Genomic DNA, 27940 nt, shown 5'->3' with positions numbered 1-27940 from the left:
AACTCTCCCTCAAAGCTCGGCTGGAGCGGAGTTCCAGGGACGTCATCGAGTTGAACGTGTGCTGAACTCGGAGGTGTCGTGCATTCGGTACTTGCTCGGTCGGATCGTGAAGACGTACGACTACATCAACCGCGTTGTGCTAACGCTTCCACTTTCGGTCAGCAAGGGTACATGGACACACTGTCACCTCTCGTTGCTATGCATCTCCATGATCTTGCGTGTGCGTAGGAATTTTTTAAAATTACTATGTTCCCCAACAGTGGCATCCGAGTCTGGTTTTATGCGTTGATGTTATATGCACGAGTAGAACACAAGTGAGTTGTGGGCGATACAAGTCATACTGCTTACCATCATGTCACACTTTGGTTCGGCGGTATTGTTGGATGAAGCAGCCCGGACCGACATTACGCGTACGCTTACGCGAAACTGGTTTTACCGCCATGCTTTGCACATAGGTGACTAGCGGGTGTCAGTTTCTCCAACTTTAGTTGAACCGAGTGTGGCTACACCCGGTCCTTGAGAAGGTTAAAACAACACTAACTTGATGAACTATCATTGTGGTTTTGATGCGTAGGTAAGAACGGTTCTTGCTTAGCCCGTAGCAGCCATGTAAAACTTGCAACAACAAAGTAGAGGACGTCTAACTTGTTTTTGCAGGGCATGTTGTGATGTGATATGGTCAAGGCATGATGCTATATTTTATTGTATGAGATGATCATGTTTTGTAACCGAGTTATCGGCAACCGGCAGGAGCCATATGGTTGTCGCTTTGTTGTATGCAATGCAATTGCCCTGTAATTGCTTTACTTTATCACTAAGCGGTAGCGATAGTCGTAGAAGCAATAGTTGGCGAGACGACAACGATGCTATGATGGAGATCAAGGTGTCGCACCGGTGAGATGGTGATCATGACAATGCTTCGGAGATGGAGATCACAAGCACAAGATGATGATGGCCATATCATATCACTTATATTGATTGCATGTGATGTTTATCTTTTATGCATCTTATCTTGCTTTGATTGACGGTAGCACTATAAGATGATCTCTCACTAAATTTCAAGATAAAAGTGTTCTCCCTGAGTATGCACCGTTGCCAAAGTTCGTCGTGCCCAGACACCACATGATGATCGGGTGTGATAAGCTCTACGTCCATCTACAACGGGTGCAAGCCAGTTTTGCACACACAGAATACTCAGGTTAAACTTGACGAGCCTAGCATATGCAGACATGGCCTCGGAACACTGAGACCGAAAGGTTGAGCGTGAATCATATAGTAGATATGATCAACATAGTGATGTTCACCATTGAAAACTACTCCATTTCAAGTGATGATCTGTTATGTTTTAGTTGATTTGGATCACGTGATCACTTAGATGATTAAAGGGATGTCTATCTAAGTGGGAGTTTGGCCTTCATTTAAAAACAATGTGGAATAGTTTCACAGCTCACGCCACATGGAACACCACAACATAATGGTGTATCCGAACATCGTAACCGCACTTAACTGGATGTGGTGCGATCTATAATGTATCTTACCGATTTACCACTATCGTTTTGGGGTTATGAATTATAGACAGCTGCATTCACTTTAAATAGGGCACCATTAAAATCCGTTTGAGATGACACCTTATGAACTGTGGTTTGGCAAGAAACCAAAGCTGTCGTTTCTTAAAGTTTGGGGCTGCGATGCTTATGTGATAAATTTCAACCTGATAAGCTCGAACCCAAATTAGAGAAGTGCGTCTTCATAGAATACCCAAAAGGAAACTGTTGGGTACACCTTCTATCACAGATCCAAAGGCAAGATATTCATTGCTAAGATGGATCCTTTCTAGAGAAGGAGTTTCTCTCGAAAGAAGTGAGTGGGAGGAAAGTATAACTTGATGAGGTAATTGTACCTTCTCCCAAATTGGAAAGTAGTTCATCACATAAGTCAGTTCCAGTGATTCCTACACCAATTAGTGAGGAAGCTAATGATGATGATCATGAAACTTCAGATTAAGTTACTACAGAACCTCGCAGGTCTTCCAAAGTGCAGTCCGCACTAGAGTGATACGGTAATCCTGTTCTTGAAGTCATGTTACTAGACCATGATGAACCTACGAAGTATGAGGAAGCGATGATGAGACCAGATTCCGCGAAATGGCTTGAGGCCATGAAATCTGAGATAGGATCCATGTATGAGAACAAAGTGTGAACTTTGGTGGAGTTGCCCGATGATCGGCAAGCCATATTGTATAAATGGATCTTCAAGAGGAAGACAGACGCTGATAAGTAGTGTTACTATCTACAAAGCTCGACTTGTCGCAAAAAAAATTTCGACAAGTTCAAGGTGTTGAATACGATGAGATTGTATCACTCGTATCGCTGCTTAAGTCTGTCCGAATCATGTTAGCAATTGCCACATTTTATGAAATCTGGCAAACGGATGTCAAAACTGCATTCCTTAATGGATTTATTAATGAAGAGTTGTATATGATGTAACTAGAAGGTTTTACCAATCTAAAGGTGCTAACAAAATGTGCAAGCTCCAGCGATCCATCTATGGACTGGTGCAAGCATCTCGGAGTTGGAATATACGCTTTGATGAGTTGATCAAAGCATATGGTTTTATACAGACTTTTGGAGAAGCCTGTATTTACAAGAAAGTGAATGGGAGCTCTGTAGCATTTTCTAAAACTATATGTAGATGACATATTGTTGATTGGAAATGATATAGAAATTCTGGATAGCATAAAATGACACTTGAATAATAGTTTTTCAAAGAAAGACCTTGGTGAAGCTGCTTACACATTGAGCATCAAGATCTATAGAGATAGATCAAGACGCTTGATGAGATTTTTCAATGAATACATACCTTGATAAGATTTTGAAGTAGTTCAAAATAGAACAGTCAAAGAAGGATTTCTTTCCTGTGTTGCAAGGTGTGAAGTTGAGTAAGACCCAAAACCCGACTATGGCAGAAAATAGAAAGAAAATGAAAAGTCATTCCCTATGCCTCAGTCATAGGTTCTATAAAGTATGCTATGCTGTGTACCAGACCTATTGTATACCTTGCTCTAAGTTTGGCAAGGGAGTACAATTTTAATCTAAGAGTATATCACTGGACAGCGGTCAAGAATATCCTTAGTGAGGTCTAAGGAAATATTTCTCGATTATGGAGGTGATAAAAGAGCCTGTCGTAAAGAGTTACATCGGTGCAAGCTTTTACACCGATCCAGATGACTCTAAGTCTCAGTCTGGATACATATTGAAAGTGGGAGCAATTAGCTAGAGTAGCTCCGTGCAGAGCATTGTAGACATAGAATATTTGCAAAATACATACGGCTCTGAATGTGACAGACCCGTTGACTAAACTTCTCTCACGAGCAAAACATGATCATACCTTAGTACTCTTTGGGTGTTAATCACATAGCAATTTGAACTAGATTATTGACTCTAGTAAACCCTTCGGGTGTTGGTCACATGACAATGTGAACTATGGGTGTTAATCACATACAGATGTGAATATTGGTGTTAAATCACATGGTGATGTGAACTAGATTATTGACTCTAGTGCAAGTGGGAGACTGAAGGAAATATGCCCTAGAGGCAATAATAAAGTTATTATTTATTTCCTTATTTCATGGTAAATGTTTATTATTCATGCTAGAATTGTATTAACCGGAAACATAACACATGTGTGAATACATAGACAAACATAGTGTCACTAGTATGCCTCTACTTGACTAGCTCGTTAATCAAAGATGGTTAAGTTTCCTAACCATAGACATGAGTTGCCATTTGATTAACGGGATCACATCATTAGGAGAATGATGTGATTGACTTGACCCATTCTGTTAGCTTAGCACTTGATCGTTTAGTATGTTGCTATTGCTTTCTTCATGACTTATACATGTTCCTATGACTATGAGATTATGCAACTCCCGTTTACCGGAGGAACACTTTGTGGGCTACCAAACGTCACAACATAACTGGGTGATTATAAAGGTGCTCTACATGTGTCTCCGAAGGAACTTGTTGAGTTGGCATATTTCGAGATTAGGATTTGTCACTCCAATTGTCGGAGAGGTATCTCTGGGCCCTCTCGGTAATGCACATCACAATAAGCCTTGCAAGCAATGTGACTAATGAGTTAGTTGCGGGATGGTGCATTACATAACGAGTAAAGAGACTTGCTAGTAACGAGATTGAACTAGGTATTGAGATACCGACGATCGAATCTCGGGCAAGTAACATACCGATGACAAAGGGAACAAAGTATGTTGTTATGCGGTTTGACCGATAAAGATCTTCGTAGAATATGGAGGAGCCAATATGAGCATCCAGGTTCCGCTATTGGTTATTGACCGGAGACGTGTCTCGGTCATGTCTACATAGTTCTCGAACCCGTATGGTCCGCACGCTTAAAGTTCGATGACGGTTATATTATGAGTTTATGTGTTTTGATGTACCTAAGGAAGTTTGGAGTCCCGGATGTGATCATGGACATGACGAGGAGTCTTGAAATGGTCGAGACATAAAGATAGATATATTGGACGACTATATTTGGACACCGGAATGGTTCCGGGTGAGATCGGGATAATACCGGAGCACCGGGAGGTTATCGGAACCCCCTGGGAGGTATATGGGCCTTAATGGGCTTTAGTGGAAAGGAGGGGAAAGGAGCAAGGGAGGGGGGCGCCCCCCAAGCCCAATCCGAATTGGGAAGGAGGCCGCCCCCCCTTTCCTTCCTCCCTCCTTCCTCTTCCTTCCCTCTCCCTCTCCAAATAGGAAAAGGAGGAGTCCTACTCCCGGTGGGAGTAGGACTCCCTCCCTTGGGTGCGCTTCCTCCTCCTGGCCGGCTCTCTCCTCCCCTCTTTTATATACGGAGGAGGGGGGCACCCCATAGACACAACAATTGATCCCTTGGATCTCTTAGCCGTGTGCGGTGCCCCCCTCCACCATAATCCACCTCAATAATATCATAACGGTGCTTAGGCGAAGCCCTGCATCGGTAGAACATCATCATTGTCACCACGACATCGTGCTGATGGAACTCTCCCTCAAACCTCGGCTGGATCAGAGTTCGAGGGACGTCATTGAGTTGAACGTGTGCTGAACTCGGAGGTGCCGTGTGTTTGGTACTTGATCGATCGTATCGTGAAGACGTACGACTACATCAACCGCGTTGTGCTAACACTTCCGCTTTCGGTATACATCGGTATGTGGACACACTCTCCCCTCTTGTTGCTATGCATCTCCATGACCTTGCGTGTGCGTAGGAATTTTTTTGAAATTACTATGTTCCCCAATAGGGGGGTATGAACCATGGAGAAGTTGGAATACAGTAGATATTACACCAATATAAATAAATAATGAGTTCATAACAGTACCAAAAAGTGGTGATTTATTTTCTTATACTTATGGATCTCATGAGTCTTTTGTTGAGTTTTGTGTTGTGAAGTTTTCAAGTTTTGGGTAAAGATTTGATGGACTATGGAATAAGGAGTGACAAGAGCCTAAGCTTGGGGATGCCCAAGTCACCTCAAGGTAATATTCAAGGACAACCTAGAGCCTAAGCTTGGGGATGCCCCGGAAGGCATCCCCTCTTTCATCTTTGTCTATTGGTAAATTTACTTGAGGCTATATTTTTATTCACCACATGATATGTGTTTTGCTTGGATCGTCTTGTATGATATGATTTTTTTCATTTTAGTTTTCCACAATCATCCTTGCTGTACATACCTTTTGAGAAGGACACACATGAATCGTGATTTATTAGAATACTCTATGTGCTTCACTTATATCTTTTGAGTTAGGCAATTTTTCTCTAGTGCTTCACTTATCTCTGTTTAGAGCATGATGGTGGCTTTATGTTATAGAAACTGTTGAACTCTCATGCTTCACTTATATTATTTTGAGAGTCTCTCTAAACAGGGTAATTTGCTTTGTTTATGAATTTAGTCCTATTATGATAGGCATCCAAGAGGAATATAATAAAAACTTTCATATAAATTGCATTGAATACTATGTGAAGTTTGATTCCTTATGATTGTTTTGAGATATAAAGATGGTGATATTAGAGTCATGCTAGTGAGTAATTTTGGATTGGTAAGAATACTTTGTTGAAGTTTGTGATTCCTGTAGCATGCACGTATGGTGAACCGTTATGTAATGAAGTTGGAGCATGATGTATTTATTGGTTGTCTTCCTTATGAGTGGCAATCGGGGACGAGCGATGGTCTTTTCCTACCAATCTATCCCCCTAGGAGCATGCGTATAGAACTTTGTTTCGATGACTAATAGATGTTTGCAATAAGTATGTGAATTCTTTATGACTAATGTTGAGTCCATGGATTATACGCACTCTCACCCTTCCACCATCGCTAGCTTCTCTAGTACCGCGCAACTTTTGCTAGTACCATACACCCACCATATACCTTCCTCAAAACAACCACCATACCTACCTATTATGGCATTTCCATAGCCATTCTGAGATATATTGCCATGCAACTTCCATCATTCTGTTTACCATGACATGCTTCATCATTGTCATATTGCTTTGCATGATCTTGTAGTTGACATCATATTTGTGGCAAAGCCACCATTCATATTATTTTTTATACACATATCACTTTTGAGTCGTTGCACATCCCGGTACACCACTAGAGGCATTCATATAGAGTCATACCTTTGTTCTAGTATCGAGTTGTAATTTTGAGTTGTATGTAAATAAAAGTGTGATGGTCATCATTATTAGAACATTGTCCCATGTGAGGTTATTAAAATAAAAGAGGCCAAAGAAGCCCAAATAAAATAAGAGGCCAAAGAAGCCCACCAAAAAAAGGAGAAAAGAAAAAATTGAGAGAAAAAAGAGAAGGGACAATGTTACTATCCTTTTTCCACACTTGTGCTTCAAAGTAGCACCATGTTCTTCATGACAGAGAGTCTCCTATTTTGTCACTTTCATATATTACTAGTGGGAATTTTTCATTATAGAACTTGGATTGTATATTCCAACGATGGGCGGCCTCAAATGCCCTAGGTCTTCATGAGCAAGCAAGTTGGATGCACACCCACTTAGTTTCTTTTTGAGATTTCATACACTTATAGCTCTAGTGCATCCATTGCATGGCAATCCCTACTCACTCACATTGATATCTATTGATGGGCATCTCCATAGACGTTGATACACCTAGTTGATGTGAGACTATCTCCTTCTTCTTGTCTTCTCCACAACAACCATATTCTATTCCACCTATAGTGATATATCCATGGCTCGTGCTCATGTATTGCATGAAAGTTGAAAAGATTTGAGAACATCAAAAGTATGAAACAATTGCTTGGCTTGTCATTGGGGTTGTGCATGATGTAATACTTTGTGTGATGAAGATGGAGCATAGCAGACTATATGATTTTGTAGGGATAACTTTCTTTAGCCATATTGTTTTGAGAATACATGATTGCTTTATTAGTATGCTTGAAGTATTATTGTTTTTATGTCAATATTAAAATTTTGTTTTGAATCTTATGGATCTGAACATTCATGCCACAATGAAGAAAAATTACATGGATAAATATGTTAGGTAGCATTCCACATCAAAAATTCTGTTTTTATCATTTACCTACTCTAGGACAAGCAGGAATTAAGCTTGGGGATGCTTGATACGCCTCCAACGTATCTATAATTTTTTATTGTTCCATGCTATTATATTATCTATTTTGGATGTTTTATATGCATTATTATGCTATTTTATATTATTTTTCACTAACTTATTAACCTAGAGCCCAATGCCGGTTTATGCTTTTTCCTTATTTTTAGTTTCGCTGAAAAGGAATACCAAACGGAGTCCAAATGGAATGAAACTTTACGATGATTTTTCTTGGACCAGAAGACACCCAGAGGACTTGGAGTCCAAGCCAGAAGAGCCATCAGGCGGCGGCAAGGGTGGCGGGAGTGCCCTAGGGGGGGTGCCCACTACCTTGTGGCCCCCTCGGGACTCCCCTGACCTACCTCTTCGTCCTATATATTCACATATATTCGAAAACCCTCACAGAGAGCCACGGAAATACTTTTCCGCTGCTGCAACCTTCTGTTCCCGTGAGATCCCATCTTGGAGCCTTTTCTGGCATCCTGCCAGAGGGGTATTCGATCACCAAGGGCATCTACATCAACCCTAATGCCCTTCCGATGAAGCATGAGTAGTTTACCACAGACCTGCAGGTCCATAACTAGTAGCTAGGTGGCTTCTTCTCTCTCTTTGATTCTCAATACCATGTTCTCCTTGATGTTCTTGGAGATCTATTCAATGTAATCTTGTTTTGCGGTGTGTTTGTCGAGATCCGATGAATTGTGGATTTATGATCAACTTATCTATGAATATTATTTGAATCTTCTCTGAATTCTTTTATGCATAATCATTGCCTTGGATATCATCATAACTTTGCGCTTTTCTATCAATTGCTCGACAGTAATTTGTTCACCCACCGTATTATTTGCCTTCATGAGAGAAGCCTCTAGTGAAACCTATGGCCCTCGGGTCTATTTTCCATCATATTTGTTTATGATCTACTATTTTGCAATCTTTTATTTTCAGATTTATAAACAAAAAATCCAAAATTATTTTATCTTTTATTTTTTTATCTATCTCTATCAGATCTCACTTTTGCAAGTGACCATGAAGGGATTGACAACCCCTTTATCGCGTTGGTTTCAAGTGTTTGATTGTTTGTGCAGGTGCATCGATTGGGGACTTGCGCGTTTCTCGTACTGGATTGATACCTTGGTTCTTAACTGAGTGAAATACTTATCACTACTGTTGTCGTGGAATTGTCACGGCAGATGTCCAAGTGTGAGGACTTAGTCGTGAGGCCAATGCAACTATGTGGTAGCTTGAGAGGGGTTGAGCGGAATCGAGAGATGCAACACAAGACAAGGATTTAGACAGCTTCGCACCTTGGGAAACATCATCCGGTAACAACCCTACATGTTGTTTGTGGCTAGGTCTCATTATCATCACAAGAGAGTCGCCGATAAACCGGCTCTTTGTGTCTAGCCCTAGAGATTGTTTCCTCTTGCCGCTATCCCTCTTGGGGTGCCTGGCCCCTCCTTATATAAGTTAGAGGGGCGGGTTACATGTGGAGTCCTATTTGGATTAGGACTAGTCTACCTTCTAATACAAATCGGATACAAGTCCGGGTCTTAACTCCTTATGCCTTTCCTCGTAAACCGGCCCACCATAACATGAGCCGGCCTTCTGGGCCTTGGGCCTAGTCTTCTATCTGACCCGCCATTGGGGCCATTAGTGAGTCGCCAGGCTCGTGAACCGTTAGACCGGTGATCCACCAGACTCGTGAGTCGCCAGTCCTCCAGCGAGTTACCAATGAAAATGCCAAGCCTGGCCGGGTCATACTTCCGGCCGGGTCATACCGCGGGGTATATCCCCGACATTAGCCCCCAGTTTAACTTGGATTTATCCATGTTAAACTGATCCTGCAAAATAACTCAAGAACAAATATTGACAAATTGTGCTCCGGGTTAAATATTCTTGTAAACCGGCACCTGATCATCCTTAAGTCCTTGTCATTTCCTTCTAGACAATCCAGGTCAATAGACCAGCTTCATAATCAATTTGCTTGTAGAAGAAATATTATAAATAAAGAATCCATTAGAATCGGCCTTCAATGTTCTGACTTGACAAAAATATTGGCCTTCAAATATTCAACTAATATTCAGCCGGCTTAAAGATGTAGATCTTGCCGATTTACGATTGCCAAAATTACCGGGTTATAAATAAATGATGTTGGGTCATGATTGTTGCAGACACCGGCTTAATCTGCTCTGCTCCAAACTGAGAATTTGAAGATTTTTTCTCCCTTATATGCATATCACCTGTAGCCCTCAAGTGTCGGGTTGTCATGCTTGCAGCAACCTGGGACTTGTAATTGCCTTATGCTCATGAAAACTTCAACCAGTGTAGCCCCCAAGGGCCGGGTCATTATGCAATAATGAGCAGGGACTTTGTATATATAAGCATGTAAACTTGAACAGCAACGTGTAGCCCCCAAGGGCCGACTTAGTAAGATAATACTGAGTTGGGACTTTGTATATAATTTATTGATAATAACATCATATAATATAATCTCCGCCATGGGGCTTGAACCCACGTCCACAAGGTTAAGAGCCTTGTACTCTACCAACTGAGTAGTGGACCGTTCAATATAATGGATTAATGCTTGTGTACCTTGAATTTTTGACAGGAGCAATTGGTAGCCCCCAAGGGCTAGCTCATTACGATGTGATGAGTCGGGTCTTCAATAAGGCAAGTAAAAATGACTTTGCATTAGCCCCCAAGTGCCATGGTGCATGCCGAGAGTGACATGGGACTTGCATATTTGATATGATCTCAATCTGAATAATGTAGCCCCAAAGTGCCGCGTCGTAAGCCTGAAGCGACTCGGGACTATTCCTTCCATTGTAAAATAAATCATATCCATTGATAAAATAATAGCCATTGCGCTAAAGCAACTTTAAATACCTTATCTGTTGACAAGTAAATCCAGAGTTTAAATACCCGCCGGCTCTTGGCCGATGGCGATTTAATACGCCTCCATTGTAAGCCGGAATTTTTATAACCCGGCGGTTTATAACCTTTGAGAAAATCCAGAATGGATAATCATTTTGAAGCATCAATTTTAATGACGAGCTTGGACTTAAGCATTTATATAAGTCATAGTTCTGCAAATCCTGCACAGAGTTTAAACAACATATGCCCTGGCGACTTAACGTCAAAAGCCAGGGCCGGCTAAAACATAATCATGTATAAACAATATCATACCTGTGATATTGAATCGTATTGTCGGCTTATGATACCTCTGCAGTAAGGGTGATAACCCAATCCTTAGAAGCCAACACTTTGCAAATATATGATGATTGTCATGTGTTGGCGACTTATCATCCAAAATCAAGTCGGGTTAAATTTAAACCACACTTACACTTAGATCTTGGAACAAAAAAGTCTCAAGTCAAATAAAGGTTGTGTTCAAATAAAACTTAAACCAAATAAGAAGAAACAATCAAGGCTTCTGATTCGAATACGATCAGTAAACCGTTCCAAAGGGGTTATGCTAGGATTCGAATACGATCATGTAGCCCCCAGTGGCTTTGGCGTTGCGCCGATCAAGAGGGTACCGACAGCTATGTTCTCTTTGGTTCGAATACGACCTATGTTTGAACAGGAAGCCACCCTAATGATCTTGAGATTTTTTAACGACTCTGATTCGAATACGATCAAAGTCGGTCCCCAAAAGGGGTCAAGCTATGATTCAAATACGATCAAGAAGCCCCCTAGTGAGCTCGGCAGTGTTGAAAGTGCAATCATGCCCTTACATTATGTTTTGATGTTTATGACAATCTACATGTAGGGGACTAACAATGGCTGTCAAGTGAATCTCAGGTGTTGGTCCCCGGTTCGTCAAATTGTGTGTGGATCAAGAGCATACGAAGTGGGTTCTCTCAAGGATGAAGTGTTAAAATGATGTTTCATTTTGTTTCCTTGAGTATAGGATCCCGCACTATTAAGAGGGGATCGATTGGGTTCATAACAGACTTGCTCTAGTCAAAATACTCCTTTCCATAGTTCTTTTTATCCATTCTTGACTTTGAACCATTCTGTCTCTGGGAGTGCGGGATGTCCGGGCCTCGTGCCGGATGTTCGGGCCGCCCCCCTCCCCCGGATGTCCGGCTCATGCCTCGGATATCTCGCCCTTGCTTTTTCCTTTTCCAGTAGGTTGTCTGTTTTTCGCCGGGTGTTCGCAGGATTTCCGGGCCTTCCCGTGTTGCCCGATGTCCGGGCCCTATTCCGGATGTCCGACCCCTTACTGCCCGAAAAACTGATATGGTTCTGTAAACATTTGTGGGCTCTCCAGATGTCCGGCTATCTTCCGGATGTCCGGGCTTTCCTTTTACGCCGGATGTCCGGGCTTTACCCCCGGATGTCCGGCTCCTCTGGCTCCTACTCTGTTCTGCCCTGTTCTCCAAGTGGCTTGCCAGGCCGGATGTTCGGCCTCTAGCCCGGATGTCCGGCCTGCCCGTTCACTTGCACTATAACGGCCATATTTGAGCTCACACTATATATATGACATTTCTTCCCCACGAGAGAGGTTGACCATTCACTTTGAACAAACCCTAGAACACTTCTCACTCTCTCTCTCATTCCTACACACCAAATCTTAGATCCCCAAGGGATTTGAGAGCTTTGGAGAGAAGTTGTCTGATCAAGTGATAGATCCACTTCTCCCCTTCTTTGCTCCCAAGGAATTCGTGATTAGAGCAAGTCTTGAGCTTTTCCCCATCGATCTTGTTACTCTTGGAGGTTGGAGACTCCTAGGCGGTAGGAGTCTTTCAGAGAGGAATCGACCTTTGTGATTACCCCTGGAAAAGTTTGTCAGGGTTTGGAGACCACCCCAAGGTCTACCACTAGTGATTAAGAAACGCCTTCGTGGTGTTGTCTCAAAGGGAGAATAGGGTGAGTCTTCGTGGCGTTGGTGTGCCTTCGTGGTAACATCCACCTCTCTAACGGTGACGTAGCTTCCCTTCAAGGAAGTGAACATCGGCATACATCCTCGTCTCCCGGAGTTGCGGTTATTCCTAACCCTAACTCTCTACTTGTGGTTACTTGTCTCTTTGCACTTACGTACATCATATTGTGCTTGCCTACTTATGTGTTTGTGTTACTTGCTTAGTACTTAGTACTCACTTGCAATTGTTAGGCTCATCTTCATATTCCGCATTATTGCCTAAAATTGCTAAGTAATAATTAAAATTTGTAATTGTACCTATTCACCCCCCCCCCCTCTAGGTCCATCTCGATCCTTTTAATTGGTATCAAAGCCTCGTGCTCTATTCCTGTGGCTTAACCGCCCTAGAGCGAGATGAACCCGGATGGGACTCCCCTGGTTGTAGATCCTAAGGATAAAGGCGAGGCTTCCTCTGAAGTCAAGTCCTTTACGTCGGAGGATCTAGAACGGGCCCTTGCTAAGCAAAAAGAGGAGAATGATGCTTCTCTTGAGGCCTTGGTCCAAATGAGATTAGCCACGTTGTCCACGGTGCTTGCACCACTCTCGGGTGGTGCTGCTTCGAGGCCAACCGTGCCTACTCCATCACTTGGTCAACAACCTCCTAGCAATGAACACGCCAGTGTTCCTTGGCTTTATGCCAGACCTCAGGTTGAGAAACCAAGATATAACCTTCAAGGCAAACCTCCTTTACTTAGTGCCACTTCCGATTTTGCTTTGTGGAGAGTTGCTATGCAGGATCATCTTCGACATGGAAACAATGAGATGCTGGAGATCTTTGAGTATGGTTATCATGTGGTTGATCCAAAGAACCCCACACCAAGAGAAATATATGACTAGAACCTCAATGACACTGCAATCATGTGCATAAGGAGAGGTATGGATGAAAAGGAGACCGTTCATACACATCACAAGTGCCAAGGAACTATGGGAAAGTGTTATACGATCCAAGACTGTTACTTCTACCCTCCGGAGTGCTCAATATGAAATTGCCAAAGGGAAATTGCAAAACTTTTGTATGGAGAAAGGTGAAACCCCCAATCAACTCCATGAGCGTCTCATGACTCCCACTACCGATATTGAGTCATGTGAGTGTGACAAGACACAAGATGGATTCAACATGACTAAGAGGTTCCTTGTGGATAAGTTACTTCATGCTCTTGCTCCATATCACCATCAAATGGTGTGGAACAAAAGACAACATCATACCTTCAAGAATATGACTACAGATGACATCGTATCCACCTTTCAACTATTTGAAGAGTCAAAGGCTAATGCCACAAAACATCTTGCCATGCATGGTTCCCATCATCAAAGATCAATCTTGCATTGAAGGCCAAGCATGTAGGTGAAGATGAACAAAGTGAAGAAGAAGAAGATGATGATGATGATGAAGATGGTGATGAGATTGAATCCGACGAGGGCCCTTCATATGAAGACATGGCTCTTTTTGTCAAGAAGTTTAGCGCGGGAAAATTCAAGGGAAGATTTCAAAAGAAGAAAGTAAGAAAATGCTACAACTGTGAAGAAACCAATCACTTCTCCAACGACTGCCCTTATGAGAAGAGAGAAGATAAACCAAGGTTTCCCAAGACCTTTCCCAAGAAGAAGTTGCCAAATCCTTTGAACTCCAAGCTCAAGAAGAGAGATGGAAAAGCAATGGTTGCTCAAGAAGATTCTGATCCGGATGATGTTAGTGGCGTTGCCGGAGTTGCTCAAGAGTCTCAAAATACTTTGAGGTTAGTAAACAAGAGTGGTGATGTGGTCACTTACAACTACATGAAAGACTACAAGGGCAACTGTAAGTGCATCTAGTGCCACCCCTAGTTGGTTTTGGAGTATTGACGACAAAGTTGGTTGAGGGACTAATGCGTTTGTGAGAATTGCAGGATAACGCAGGTAGTGTCCCTCATTGATCCGATTTACCTACCGGAGATGACCCCTAAAAATGTATGAAGACATTGAAGACAATGGTGGTATGAGAAGATATTCATATTGAAGACTATGACATGAGAAGACATTACGTGAAGACAATGGAGCGCGAAGACTGTGTGGTTTCGTCGTTTCCTTTCTTCTTTGTTGAGTCATAGGAACCACCGTACTGTTAAGTGGGGTCCAAGTGAACTAAGTCAGAGTGACTGAAGTGATGCTCAACCCAAATCCTATGTCTTCGAGCGAAGACAATGAGAGCAAATCTTATCCAGAGTTGGATGAGTCAGCTTTGCTTGTAGCCCAAGTAAAGTTGCCGTGTGTGTTTGAAATCTGACCGTTGGAACACGTGTCAGTTCCTTAGTGACCCAGGGTCATTTTGGACAAATCAGGTCGGTTTGCCTGGTGGCTATAAATAGCCCACCCCCTACACCATAAATTGGTGGCTGCTCAAAGTTTGTATACGGCTTTTGTCATTTGAGAGCAACCCACCTCGAAGCATTTGAGAGAGAGAAATAATTGCGAGGACAAAGCCCAAACACCCAGAGCCAAAGAGTGTTAGGCATCACTGAAGTCTTTCTATCGGTGTGACCTGAAGACTTATTACACTTGAGGACTATGTATCCTCCAGCCAGTTAGGCGTCGCGTTCTGAGCATCCAAGAGTCATTGTGGATTGCCGAGTGAACGAAGTCTGTGAAGGTTTGGAAGTCTCCCTTGAAGACTTACCAGAGTGATTGGGCGAGGACTAAGTGACCTTAGCTCAAGGGGAATAAGGTGAAGACACGGTCTTCTGAGTTAAATCTCAGCCTCCCTAACCAGACGTACAGTTGTCACAGCAACTGGAACTGGTCCAACAAATCCTGTGTCCTCAACAAATAACTGGTTCTATCTCTTCCCTCCTTTACTTTGAGTCTGTCTTCATGAAGTCATTGCTTATTGTTTTATCCGATTGACTTCATTGCTTGACTACTATTGTTGATTGGCTTCATACTATCTTCCATCCTGATCCTACTACCTAGCTGCTATTAATCTTCAAATCTTAATGCTATTGCATACTTGATTATGGCTTGCTTGTTGTAGTTTATCTTCCGCTGCATATCAATTAGGTTGTTTCTAACGTTTGTCTTCGAAACTTCCATGTTTTGAAGAATTTCCTAAAAATCGCCTATTCACCCCCCCCCCTCTAGTCGATAACTAGCACTTTCAATTGGTATCAGAGCAAGGCACTCCCTTGTTCTGTGTGATTCGGTTTAACCACCTGGAGTTTCAGCTATGTCGACTGCAGGGATAATCAAGGTCTCCGCTGCTTGCCCCGTGTTCGATGGAACTGAATATCCCTACTGAAAGAATAAGATGTGCATGCATCTTGAAGCCATTGATGTCGACCTCTAGTATGTCGTCAAGAACGGTGTTCCCAAAACTGGTGAAGGTGTCACCCCCACTAATGTCAAGAAGTTCATTCAATTGGACTCGACTGCAAAGAACATCATCTGTGGCCATCTAACCAAAGGACAGTATGGACGTGTGAGTGCTGTGGAAACGTCAAAGTTAGTCTGGGACTGGCTGTCCAAGGTCAATGAAGGCGTCTCTACACAGAGAGACCAGAGGATCAGTGTTCTTCGCAATCTCTTCAATCGCTTCAAGAGAAACGACAATGAAAATGTTCAGGCTCTCGGCGCCATTGAGATCACCAAGCATGAAATTGTCAAGACACTGCTGAGATCACTTGACACCTCTTTTGACACCCTTGCCCTCATGATACAAGAACGTCCTGACTTCAAGACACTCGATCCGTCTGATATACTTGAGAGGCTCAACACACATGAGTTCCAGCTTTCTGAGAAAAGAGATATTTATGGCCCCAACTATGGCCGAACTCGTGCTTTGAAGGAAAAAGTTGTTTCCTCATCTGAAGAAGAAGAATCTGACTGCGGTTCTGATGATCCTGAAGACATTGGAAAGGAACTTGCCATGCTTGTGAAGAAGTTCCAGAGGTTCACCAAGAAGAAGCGCTTCAGAAAGTCTTCACGATCCAGCTCAAGAAATGATGAAGCTTCCACTCATGACAACAAGAAGAGAACCTGCCACAAATGCAAGAAACCTGGTCACTACATATCTGAGTGTCCACAGTGGGACAATGAGAAGAAGAAGAAGAAGAGCAAGGAATATGATTCTGATGACAAGAAGAAGAAGAAATCCTCAAAATCTTCTTCGAAGTCTTCATCATTCAAGAAGAGCTCATCTGGCAAGGCTCGTGCTTTTGTTGGCAAGGAAATGAATTCAGAGGAGGAGTCTGCTTCGGAGGAGGTGGAGGTGGAGTCTGGTGAGGAGTGTGACCCTGGCGTTGCAAGTCTGGCTCTAGCCACAGCCTATGTCGCCAAGTCTATCTTCAACACTAAAGATAATGACGTCCACACCAACGCTGAAGCTAATGACAAAGACGATTCTTCTCCCACCTACTGCTTCATGGCACGTGGTGCCAAGGTAAAATCTCGCGATGCTTACTTTCAAACTTCAAGTGAAGATGACTCTGATTGTGAATCCAAACCCAGCTACAAAACACTTGCTAAAATTGCAACTGAACAACAAAGGGCTATGGAACATACTCAAAAATTGTTAGACAAAAGCGATGACCTATTGGACGCTGAAATGACACGTTCACAGTCCTTAATAGAAGACATAAAAAATATTCATGCTAAGTACCAAGAACTTGAAAATCTTCATGATACGCTCTCAACCAGATATGAAAAGCTCCCCTATGATTATCTTCAAAGGAAGCAAGAGCTTGAGAAATTGGAAGCGACTCATGAATATCTTCAAGCAGAGAATGAGTCACTTCGCGCTCAACAGATCAGTCCCGCTCAGGATGGATTCGAACCACCATGTTTAAAATGCATTGAGCGTGATAACGCTACATCTGTTGCTGAATGTTCCACTGCTGCTGCTGTTTCATTGTCTTCAACTACTGATGTGGTTACTAACCCCTCTGCGGAGGATACCACTAGTATTGCTGATGAAAATGCTAGGTTGAAGACATTGCTTGAAACAGGGATGTACAAAAGTTTGAAGGGACATCAGACTCTCTGCGATGTCCTCAAAAAGCAGATTCTGAACCAACACCCTAGGAAAGAGGGTGTTGGGTTCGAGAGGAAAATGAATGCTGATGGTTCCTACTGGAAGCCTGAGCAGTATCCCAAAACCACATGGGTTGCTGCAAAGGAACCTTCAGTGGATCCATCCACTTTATCTAGATTTACCTGTGCTAATCCTATTATTATTGATGAATCCTTTGATGCAAACTATAAACTGTTCAAAAATCAGAATGGTGAAGTGTTTGCCAGATATATTGGTACTAACTGCAGGAATGGACGTCCTATGAAGAAGATCTGGGTACCCAAAAGCTGCCTTGAGAATCTTCTAGTGAATGTCATCATGACACCACTAGTGAAGAAGACAAACCCCAGACCAAAGGCATCATATGGTCCAACGGCTACTTGCGAACACAGGACTCAATTGAGTCACCCTAACGCCAATGTTTTGCAGGGAAATCATACTCAGACTCATGAATATGAGCGTGTGTCTTCAAATCGATATGTTCATAGAACTAAGAACTTCTCTGCTTATTCACATTAGTATAATTCATCTCCTGTGAGGCTATTTGCTAGGGCTTCAAAGCCGAAATTCTCAGATGCTGCACTTAGACTCATTGCTTCTAAGCCACCCCTGAACATGTGGGTGGTGAAGAAGAGCTAACTCTCTTTTGCAGAATGTGGTCTCCAGCCAGCAATCAATGGCGTCCGATATAATTGCTGGGGACCTAAAACATAAAGGGACGCATGATCAAATGACTTACTATGAATTCCACATATGAATCTCTTATCTGTCATACTGTGTGCTAATCTCGATCTAAACTGTGATAATCCATGTGTGTGTAAAATGCTTATGCTTCACAACATACCTTGTGAAGCCTATCCTCCTAACTGCACTGTAGGGCACGTCACCAAAAGCTTCAGAATGGATTATTGACAGTGGATGCACTAATCATATGACTGGTGATCAAAGTCTTCTCATGGACTCAACCTTACGTCCATCCGACAAGAGTAAAATCACATTTGCTGACACTGGTAAAGGCAGAGTATTGGGGCTAGGTAGAGTTGCAATCTCAAGGGATCAACACATGGATAAAGTGATGCTTGTTGAATCGCTTGGATTCAACTTAATGTCTATCTCAATGCTTTGTGACTTAAACATGATTGTGATATTTGGAAAATATCGTTGCCTTGTACTAATGGAATCTAACAAATCTCTATTCTTTGAAGGGTATAGGAAAGGTGATCTATACATGGTAGATTTCTCAGCAGGTCCAAAACTTGCCGTATGTCTTCTTGCTACAGCTTCAGAATGCTGGCTCTGGCATCGAAGGCTGGGGCACGCTGGCATGAGGAACTTGCATACTCTCGTCAAAAAGAAGCATGTCATAGGCATCGAAGGTGTCAAGTTCAAGAAAGATCATCTATGTGGTGCCTGCGAAGCTGGAAAGATGACAAGGGCCAGGCATCCCTCGAAGACAATCATGACAACATCTCAACCCTTTGAGCTGCTTCACATGGACTTATTTGGACCTACCCACTACTCCACCCTCACAACAACGGCGTGTCTCTATGGCTTCGTCATTGTTGATGACTACTCAAGATACACATGGGTGCACATAATTCTCTACAAGACTGAAGTACAAGATGTCTTCAGACGATTCGCCAATCGAGCAATGAACAACTATGGTGTCAAGATCAAGCATATCAGAAGTGATAACGGCACTGAATTCAAGAACACCGGGCTTGATCTTTATCTGGATACAATGGGAATCACTCATGAATTTTCTGCTCCATACACACCTCAGCAAAATGGCATTGTAGAGCGCAAGAACAGAACCCTCATCGAGATGGCTCGAACAATGCTTGACGAGTACAAGACACCAAGAAAGTTCTGGCCTGAAGCCATTGATACAGCTTGTCACATCATCAACCGTGTCTACATACATAAGCTTTTGGGCAAAACATCCTATGAGCTCCTCACTGGCAAGAAGCCAAATGTCAGCTACTTCAGAGTCTTTGGTGCTAGATGTTGGATCAAGGATCCCCATCACAAGTCAAAATTTGAACCCAAAGCTCACGAAGGCTTCATGCTTGGCTATGGAAAGGATTCGCACTCTTACAGAGTCTTCAACCTCTTCCACTACAAAAGTGTTGAAACAGTGGATGTGCGATTTGATGAAACCAATGGTTCACAAAGAGAAATTCTGCCAAGTACACTTAATAAAGCTCCTTCCTGTGAATCTATCAAGTTGATGGAAACTGGTGAGATCATGCCTTCTGAAGCACAGCCTGAAGAGGAACTTATCATCTCTGCACCAAATCAACCTGAAGACAATGCTCAGACCGAAGACAATTCTCCCAATGATGACAATGATCAGCCAGAGCAGAATCTTCGTCCTGTTCATCCTCGTGTTGCAAATGAAGTTCAAATAGAGAAGATTATTGATAGCATCAATGCACCTGGTCCGCTCACTCGCTCAAGAGCAACACAGCTAGCAAATTTCTGTGAGCATTTTTCATTTGTGTCAATATCAAAACCCAAGAAAGTTGTTGAAGCTTTTATGGAACCTGAATGGATTCAAGCCATGCAAGAAGAACTTCAATAGTTCAAGCTGAATAATGTTTGGGAACTTGTCAAGCGACCTGACCCTCGCAAGCATAACATTATTGGAACAAAGTGGATATATCGAAACAAGCAAGATGAGCATGGTCAAGTCGCCAGAAACAAAGCTCGTCTTGTGGCTCAAGGATATACTCAAGTTGAAGGAATTGACTTCGATGAAACATTTGCTCCTGTTACTAGGCTTGAAGCTATTCGCATACTGCTAGCCTATGCTAATCATCACAACATCTTGCTATATCAAATGGATGTAAAGAGTGCATTTCTAAATGGCAAGATTGAAGAAGAAGTATATGTTGCACAACCACCTGGCTTTGAAGATCCAAAACATCCTGATATGGTGTACAAACTGAACAAAGCACTGTATGGCCTCAAACAAGCTCCTCGTGCCTGGTATGATACAATCAAAGACTTCCTGAAGAGCAAAGGCTTCAAACCTGGATCTCTCGATCCCACACTCTTCACGAAGACATATGATGGTGAACTGTTTGTGTGCCAAATATATGTGGATGACATAATCTTCGGCTGCACCAACCAGAAGTACAGTGATGAGTTTGGGTACATGATGCAAGAGCAATATCAAATGTCCATGATGGGAGAGATGAAGTTCTTCCTTGGTCTTCAAATTCGTCAGCAACGAAATGGCATCTTCATATCTCAAGAAAAATACCTCAAAGATTGTCTGAAGAAGTTTGGAATGGAAGACTGCAAAGGCTACACGACGCCAATGCCAGCCAAGCACCATCTTGGTCCCGACGACAATGGTAAAGAGTTCGATCAAAAGGTATATCGCTCCATGATTGGTTCTTTGCTTTATTTATGTGCATCTAGGCCAGATATTATGCTTACTGTTTTCATGTGTGCTCGATTCCAAGCGTCACCAAAGGAATCGCATCACTTAGCTGTGAAGCGAATTCTTCGATATTTGGCTTACACCCCAACACTAGGATTATGGTATCCAAAGGGCTCAAGGTTTGATCTGGTTGGATTCTCGGACGCTGATTATGCTGGTGACAAAGTGGATCGCAAGTCTACATTAGGCACATGTCATTTTCTCGGTCGATCACTTGTCTGTTGGTCTTCAAAGAAGCAGAACTGTGTGTCACTCTCAACTGCTGAATCTGAATACATTGCTGCTGGATCTTGTTATGCTCAGCTTCTATGGATGAAGCAAACTCTCAAGGACTATGGCATCGATCTGAAGCAAGTCCCTCTCTTCTGTGACAACGAAAGTGCCATCAAGATTGCCAACAATCTAGTCCATCATTCGAAGACAAAGCACATTGAAATACGTCATCACTTTCTCAGAGATCATGTTATGAAGAAAGATATAGATATCATGCACGTTAACACTGAAGAGCAACTAGCAGATATCTTCACAAAGCCCTTGGACGAGAAAAGGTTTTGCAAGTTACGGTGTGAGCTAAATATCTTGGAATCCTCGAATGTCCTGTGATCAGGCACGCATCCTAACACTTATGCATGTTGATGACTTAGATGTGCAACACACAAAGTAATGTATATCTTCAATCAATGAAGATTTACACTCTGAGTGTGAATACATTAACATGGAATTTGACTCCGGAGCGCCATGATAATTGTGCACCGTGTCTGGGTCTAATACTTCCTATACGGTGGGTAACGCCACCATCAAATTTCTCTGTTTGAAGTGTTTCACTCATGGCGTTATTTTTTCAAAGACTTCACATTTGGTTTGTCTTCAGTTTCTATTTATCCTCATGATTTTCTACTCTATGATGAGTTGATTGCATATATATATATATATATATATATATATATATATATATATATATATATATACTAGCGTTCTATCCTCTACAACATTCACTTACAGCTATGTCTTCAAGTTGAATCTTTTGAACTAAGTGAATGTGATCGGACCCTAATCTCTCTATGCTTACTATCTCAAACTCTATCTGTCCAAATCATATGCATTCTAATGAAACTGTCGAATGTCTTCTCTGCATCCTTGTCAGCAGAAGACACAGAGACAAACATTAAGTTCTATTTAAATGATTCATCTTTATTGTCTATATCCGGAGAAGCCGGCACAACTCTCCGACATGCCTGGCGGGCGTGGGAACGTGGGACAACTCTATGTATGCTGCATGCTTGCCACGTGTCCCACGGATGTGAACAGACAGGGGCACCTGAGTAATTGTGCTGTGCCGCACAACTACTTATAAATACGTGACCCTTGCGGTAAAGAAATCTTTCTTCCACCTCTCCACCTCCGTCAAAACCCTAGCACCACCGCTAGCTCGCGACGATGCCGGCGACGAAGCGCTTAGCTGCCGCAACTTCTCCGACGCCGTCCTCACGCCGGCCACGGACATCTTTCTCTCCGCCGTCACCGTAGGTGTCCTCCGTCGCCAAGTTAGGGCACGGTGGGCTGAACTGCTCGGTCTCTCATTCTTCCCATCTAGCAGTTCTTCGTGCGGTAATTATAACTCTATTTTTACCACCTTTTTGATCTTCATAGATTCATCCTACTTACCGAAAGTGGTTTCTACCTACTAAATGTTAGATCTATTCTATCTGCATCTCATAATGCCTAGTCTATTCACTTAGATTTCCTATCTAGTTTGATTCCTCACTTGTACTTATTCACGGATTGGTACAAACCTGGAACCAACTCACCACATATAAGTGAATGTCTTCGCATCATGAGGTCGATGTCTTCAAACTGATTTATCTTCAAAATCTTCTGAGAATGCATATGACCTCTTCCCCTTCCCTCGCATCTCTAATGCTGTCACAGGTACATGTCCGTGGGAGAATCCCTTGGTTCTCATAGTCAATTCTCCTAAAGCCAGTTCCTGCTTGACCAGCAAGCGTAAATCTCTGAAGCCTCTGAACGTATTGAAGCCATGCAGCTTGAAGTTCATGGTTGCAGAAAAATCAGCAAGGAAGGGTGGCAGACAGCGCAGAGGAGGAACATCCAAAGATCTGCCTGATGACCTAGCAGAACTGTACAACACACACCCTAAAGAGACTTATCATCAGCGCAAGACACGAATCCAATGGATTCGACGCTATTGGGCTGAAGAATGGTTCAAGTACAAGTTCGTCACCAAGGAATATGCAGAGAAAAATGCTATCAAGAGTCCTTGGGGCGATATTCTCTATCGAGGCCTTCAACCCAAGAACAGAGCTGAAGCCATTACGCAAGAATTCTATCCTTGAATGGTCCGTGGGCCATAGCCTGAAGAAGCCGACCCATCAGCATTGCTCTAGTGTCGCGACGACAATCTCTTCAAGCTCAACTTCCAGTTTGATGTGTCTTCAGCAAAGGAAAACAAGAAGTCATGGGGATTAGACTTCAATCCTGGTCCCTCTGCTCCCCGTGAGGATGGCACTCGTGAAGCTGAAGAAAATAGAATTGGCCCCTTTGCAAACCTTGATGGCCTCATCTCCTACATCTTGGTACAAGGTGCCAAAGTGGATCATTCTGACAATGGGGCTGATTCTGATGAAGCCCCAGCTCCTCCTTCGAAGCCACAGAAGCAAAAGAAGCTAAAGGCTTCTAAACTCGTACCACCAAAAGCTTCTCGTGCGAAGCCACTGGCCACTGCACCTCCTGAAGCCAGTGTGCAGTCTGAAGATCAATCCCGTATCTCCAAGAAGATGGAGAAGAAAAGGCAACTTGCCAGGCATACTGATCAAGCCCTGACTCCTGCCGCTATTCTGCGCGACGATCCCATTGATCTGTCAAGTGATGAAGATCTTGCAGATGATGCTCTTGAGCAGCTGATAAAGAGCAAGGAAGAAGCAGAAATCTTCAACAACTTGCCTCTCTTTGATGTGGCCATCATCCACAACTTCATTGATGAATGGTTCGACACCCCCAATGTTAGCTTTGACGATTTACAGCTTCCCATTGGCCTCAGTGTCGCCTTCAATGGCGCCATTGCTTCAGAGCTAGCTCTTGCTCAGCGAATCGTTGAGCTCAAGAACAAGATTGATTTTGAGAAGGCTCAATTCAAGAAGCATGTGGCCAAGCTCAGTGTTCAAGACGTCAGAAACTTCAAGGTCATGCTGCATGAGCTTAAAGAAGCTTTTTAGAAGAAGCGCCAAGAAGCTCAAGGCTCTCGCGAGCGTATGAAGAGTTTGGCTGATAAGTGTGTGCTTGCCTACAATGAGGCTGAGAAGCGCAAGTCACTTGGCCGTCCTGGCATTGACCCCAGAATGGCTGCAAAGAAAAAGAAGAAGTTTCCTGCTGATCAGCCTGCGCCTTCAAGCCAAGAAGCTCCACGTATTATCTTCCCAAGTAGCATGACTGGCTCGAAGCCAAAGGTCACCACAAGCGCTTCTGAACAGAAGAAAACAAGGGCTGCAGAGGCAGAAGCTCTAAAGAGGAAGAATATCAAAGCCTCTGATGTCGCTCCCTCCAAGAAGAAGTGCAAGACCAAGAAGAATCGGGCTGCTCCCACAGAGCCCCTTTTTGTTGAACCCATCTCAGTGATTCATCCTGCATCTGCATCCCAAGAACTTCACATGACTGTGCATGAGCCTGCTTCCATAGAGGCTCCTGAAGCTGAAGATATTCCAGCAGCTGAACCCACCGCTACTGAAGACATTGGTCATCATGACAATGTTGAAGATGATGAAGTTCTTCCTCAGATTGAATACAATGTGGTATCATCGCCTATTCGTACGAACAGCGAACTCATCAGCATTGGTCGTCCTCTGACGCCAATTGCACAGGATGATTCATGGGCTGATCGCCCGCAAGAACAAGACTCCCCCAGTACTCCCCTACAACAACAACAAGCTACGCCCAACGTGCAAGAAGAGGATGAAGACGTTCAGGCTCAGCCAACTCCATCTCCTAAAGTGATGCCAGCTCTTCGCAGGCTTCGCAGAGTGTTTCAGAAGGAGAAGTGCAACGTGCACCTGTTGCATGGCAAGTACTTTCTGAACCTGCTCCAACTGTGAATGTCTCCGAGTCTGAAGCACATGCTGCTGAAGACATTCCGGCTGCATCAGCCGAAGAAAATCAAGAAGAAGTGCGTGTACCAACCCCCCCCCCACTGATTGAAGAAGAAGCAGTTCATGATCAGAAGGTGTCTGTGCCCGACCCTCCTGTTCGTCAAGAGGAGGCTGAAAATGTTGAGGCTGCCACCACCAACGTCAATACAGCGAGTGACGTAGTCATGGCTGATGCTAATGTGGAGCCTACACTAACTGTGCCTGAAGCAAATGTGGCTACTGAACCTGAAGTCAATGAGGATGCTGCACCTGAAGTCAATGAGGATGCTGCACCCGAGGCCAATGAGGATGCTGCACCTGAAGCCAACATGACAACTGCTCCCGTAGCACCTGTCGTGCAGCCTGCCTTCGATGTTGCCCCTGCTCCTGTTCCGCCTCCAAGGCCTCACACAATTGAGCAAGCATACAGTCATGGTCAGCTCACTACTGTCCGATGGCCCGTTCTGGTGCCTCCACCCTCTGCCTCAGGACCGCAGTTTGACTATCATATTGAGCATAGGCCTCAAGTGCAGAAGCCAAAGCCCAGGTTGCCAAGGTTTCCAGGTACTGCCAACTCCCCCGGGTCCTTCAATGCTAATGGCTTCAAAAGCCACAATACCTTCTTTGACAACGCCAAGAACCCCTACTCCAAGCCAAGAATATCATCAGATAGGTTCTGGAGCTATCAACAGAGAAGCTATTACTCATGCGTGTTATATGATCAAGGGCTCATTTTCCCTCATATGCGCCTTGACACTGAAGTCATTGCTGGACTGCCATGCTTAGAAGAAGCACTTGATTGCTTTCGAGATGCTGGTCTGCTCCACTTTGTGACAGACAAAGAACATTGGAATTAAGAGCTATTGCTTCAATTCTATCCCACTCTGCACATTCGCGGCTACAACAGAGACATCAAGACATGGGTTCTCGAGTGGATGACTGGAAATGTTCATCATGAAGCCAAAGCTATGGACATCATCAAGCTTACAGGGCTAGCCACTCCTGGAGAACTGTATGAACCTGACTGTCAGCTACACCGCAATGCTGTAGAGAGCATCTTTCATAAGCCAGAACCCAATATGAGCTACATGATGAGCATGATGAAGCCTTTGCCATCTGACGCTGAATATCCCACACATTTATTTGTTGAAGACCTTGAGTATCTGCCTCGAACCATATATCATATCATCAGGCGAACTCTATGGCCAGTCAAGGGACACTCATCAGCGGCCAAGCTTGAAGGAACTATGAAGACTTTGGTCTTCTATATTTTCAATGGCATCAGCTTCAACACTCAGGAATTCTTCATAAGACAACTTGCTGCCTCCGTTCTGATCTCTTTGGTCTGAAGTTTTATGCTCCATGGGTCATGTGCCTTATCAAGCGCCACTCTACTGTCAACTATCAACCCTCTGCTCGCAATCATATAATATTTCTACCAGAAGTTGATATGTCAGTTGATGCTATATATTCTGACCCTGCCAAGATGCCGCTTTGTCTTCAGAACATCGAGCACCAAAGCTTCACTCAGCCTATTGAAGGTGTTCAAGCAGCAACACGAATCTATCCATTTGCTGGTAACTGAAAGTGCAAGTTATCGACTAGAGGGGGGGGTGAATAGGCGATTTTTGGGAAAGTCTTCAAAACATGGAAGTTTCAAAGACAAACGATAGAAACAGCCTAATTGATATGCAGCGGAAGATAAACTACAACAAGCAAGCCATAATCAAGTATGCAATAGCATTAATGTTTGAAGATTAATAGCACCTAGGTAGTAGGATCAAGATGGAAGATAGTATGAAGCCAATCAACAATAGTAGTCAAGCAATGAAGTCAATCGGATAAAACAATAAGCAATGACTTCACGAAGACAAACTCAAAGTAAAGGAGGGAAGAGATAGAACTAGTTGCTTGTTGAGGACACAAGATTTGTTGGACCAGTTCCAGTTGCTGTGACAACTGTACGTCTGGTTAGGGAGGCTGAGATTTAACTCAGAAGACCGTGTCTTCACCTTATTCCCCTTGAGCTAAGGTCACTTAGTCCTCGCCCAATCACTCTGGTAAGTCTTCAAGGGAGACTTCCAAACCTTCACAGACTTCGTTCACTCGGCAATCCACAATGACTCTTGGATGCTCAGAACGCGACGCCTAACCGGCTGGAGGATACACAGTCCTCAAGTGTAATAAGTCTTCAGGTCACACAGACAGAAAGACTTCAGTGATGCCTAACACTCTTTGGCTCTGGGTGTTTGGGCTTTGTCCTCGCAAGGATTTCTCTCTCTCAAATGCTTCGAGGTGGGTTGCTCTCAAATGACAAAAGCCGTATACAAACTCTGAGCAGCCACCAAGTTATGGTGTAGGCGGTGGGCTATTTATAGCCACCATGCAACCCGACCTGATTTGTCCAAAATAACCCTGGGTCACTAAGGAACTGACACATGTTCCAACAGTCAGATTTCAAACACACACGGCAACTTTACTTGGGCTACAAGCAAAGCTGACTCATCCAACTCTGGATAAGATTTGCTCTCATTGTCTTCGCTCGAAGACATAGGATTTGGGTTGAGGATCACTTCAGTCACTCTGACATAGTTCACTTGGACCCCACTTAACAGTACGGTGGTTCCTATGACTCAACAAAGAAGAAAGGAAACGACGAAACCACACAGTCTTCGCGCTCCATTGTCTTCACGTAATGTCTTCTCATGTCATAGTCTTCAATATGAATATCTTCTCATACCACCAT

Source organism: Triticum aestivum, chromosome 2B, assembly GCF_018294505.1.
Source record: "Triticum aestivum cultivar Chinese Spring chromosome 2B, IWGSC CS RefSeq v2.1, whole genome shotgun sequence".
Classification (NCBI taxonomy): Eukaryota; Viridiplantae; Streptophyta; class Magnoliopsida; order Poales; family Poaceae; genus Triticum; species Triticum aestivum.
Note: the sequence above shows the minus strand (reverse complement) of the source record.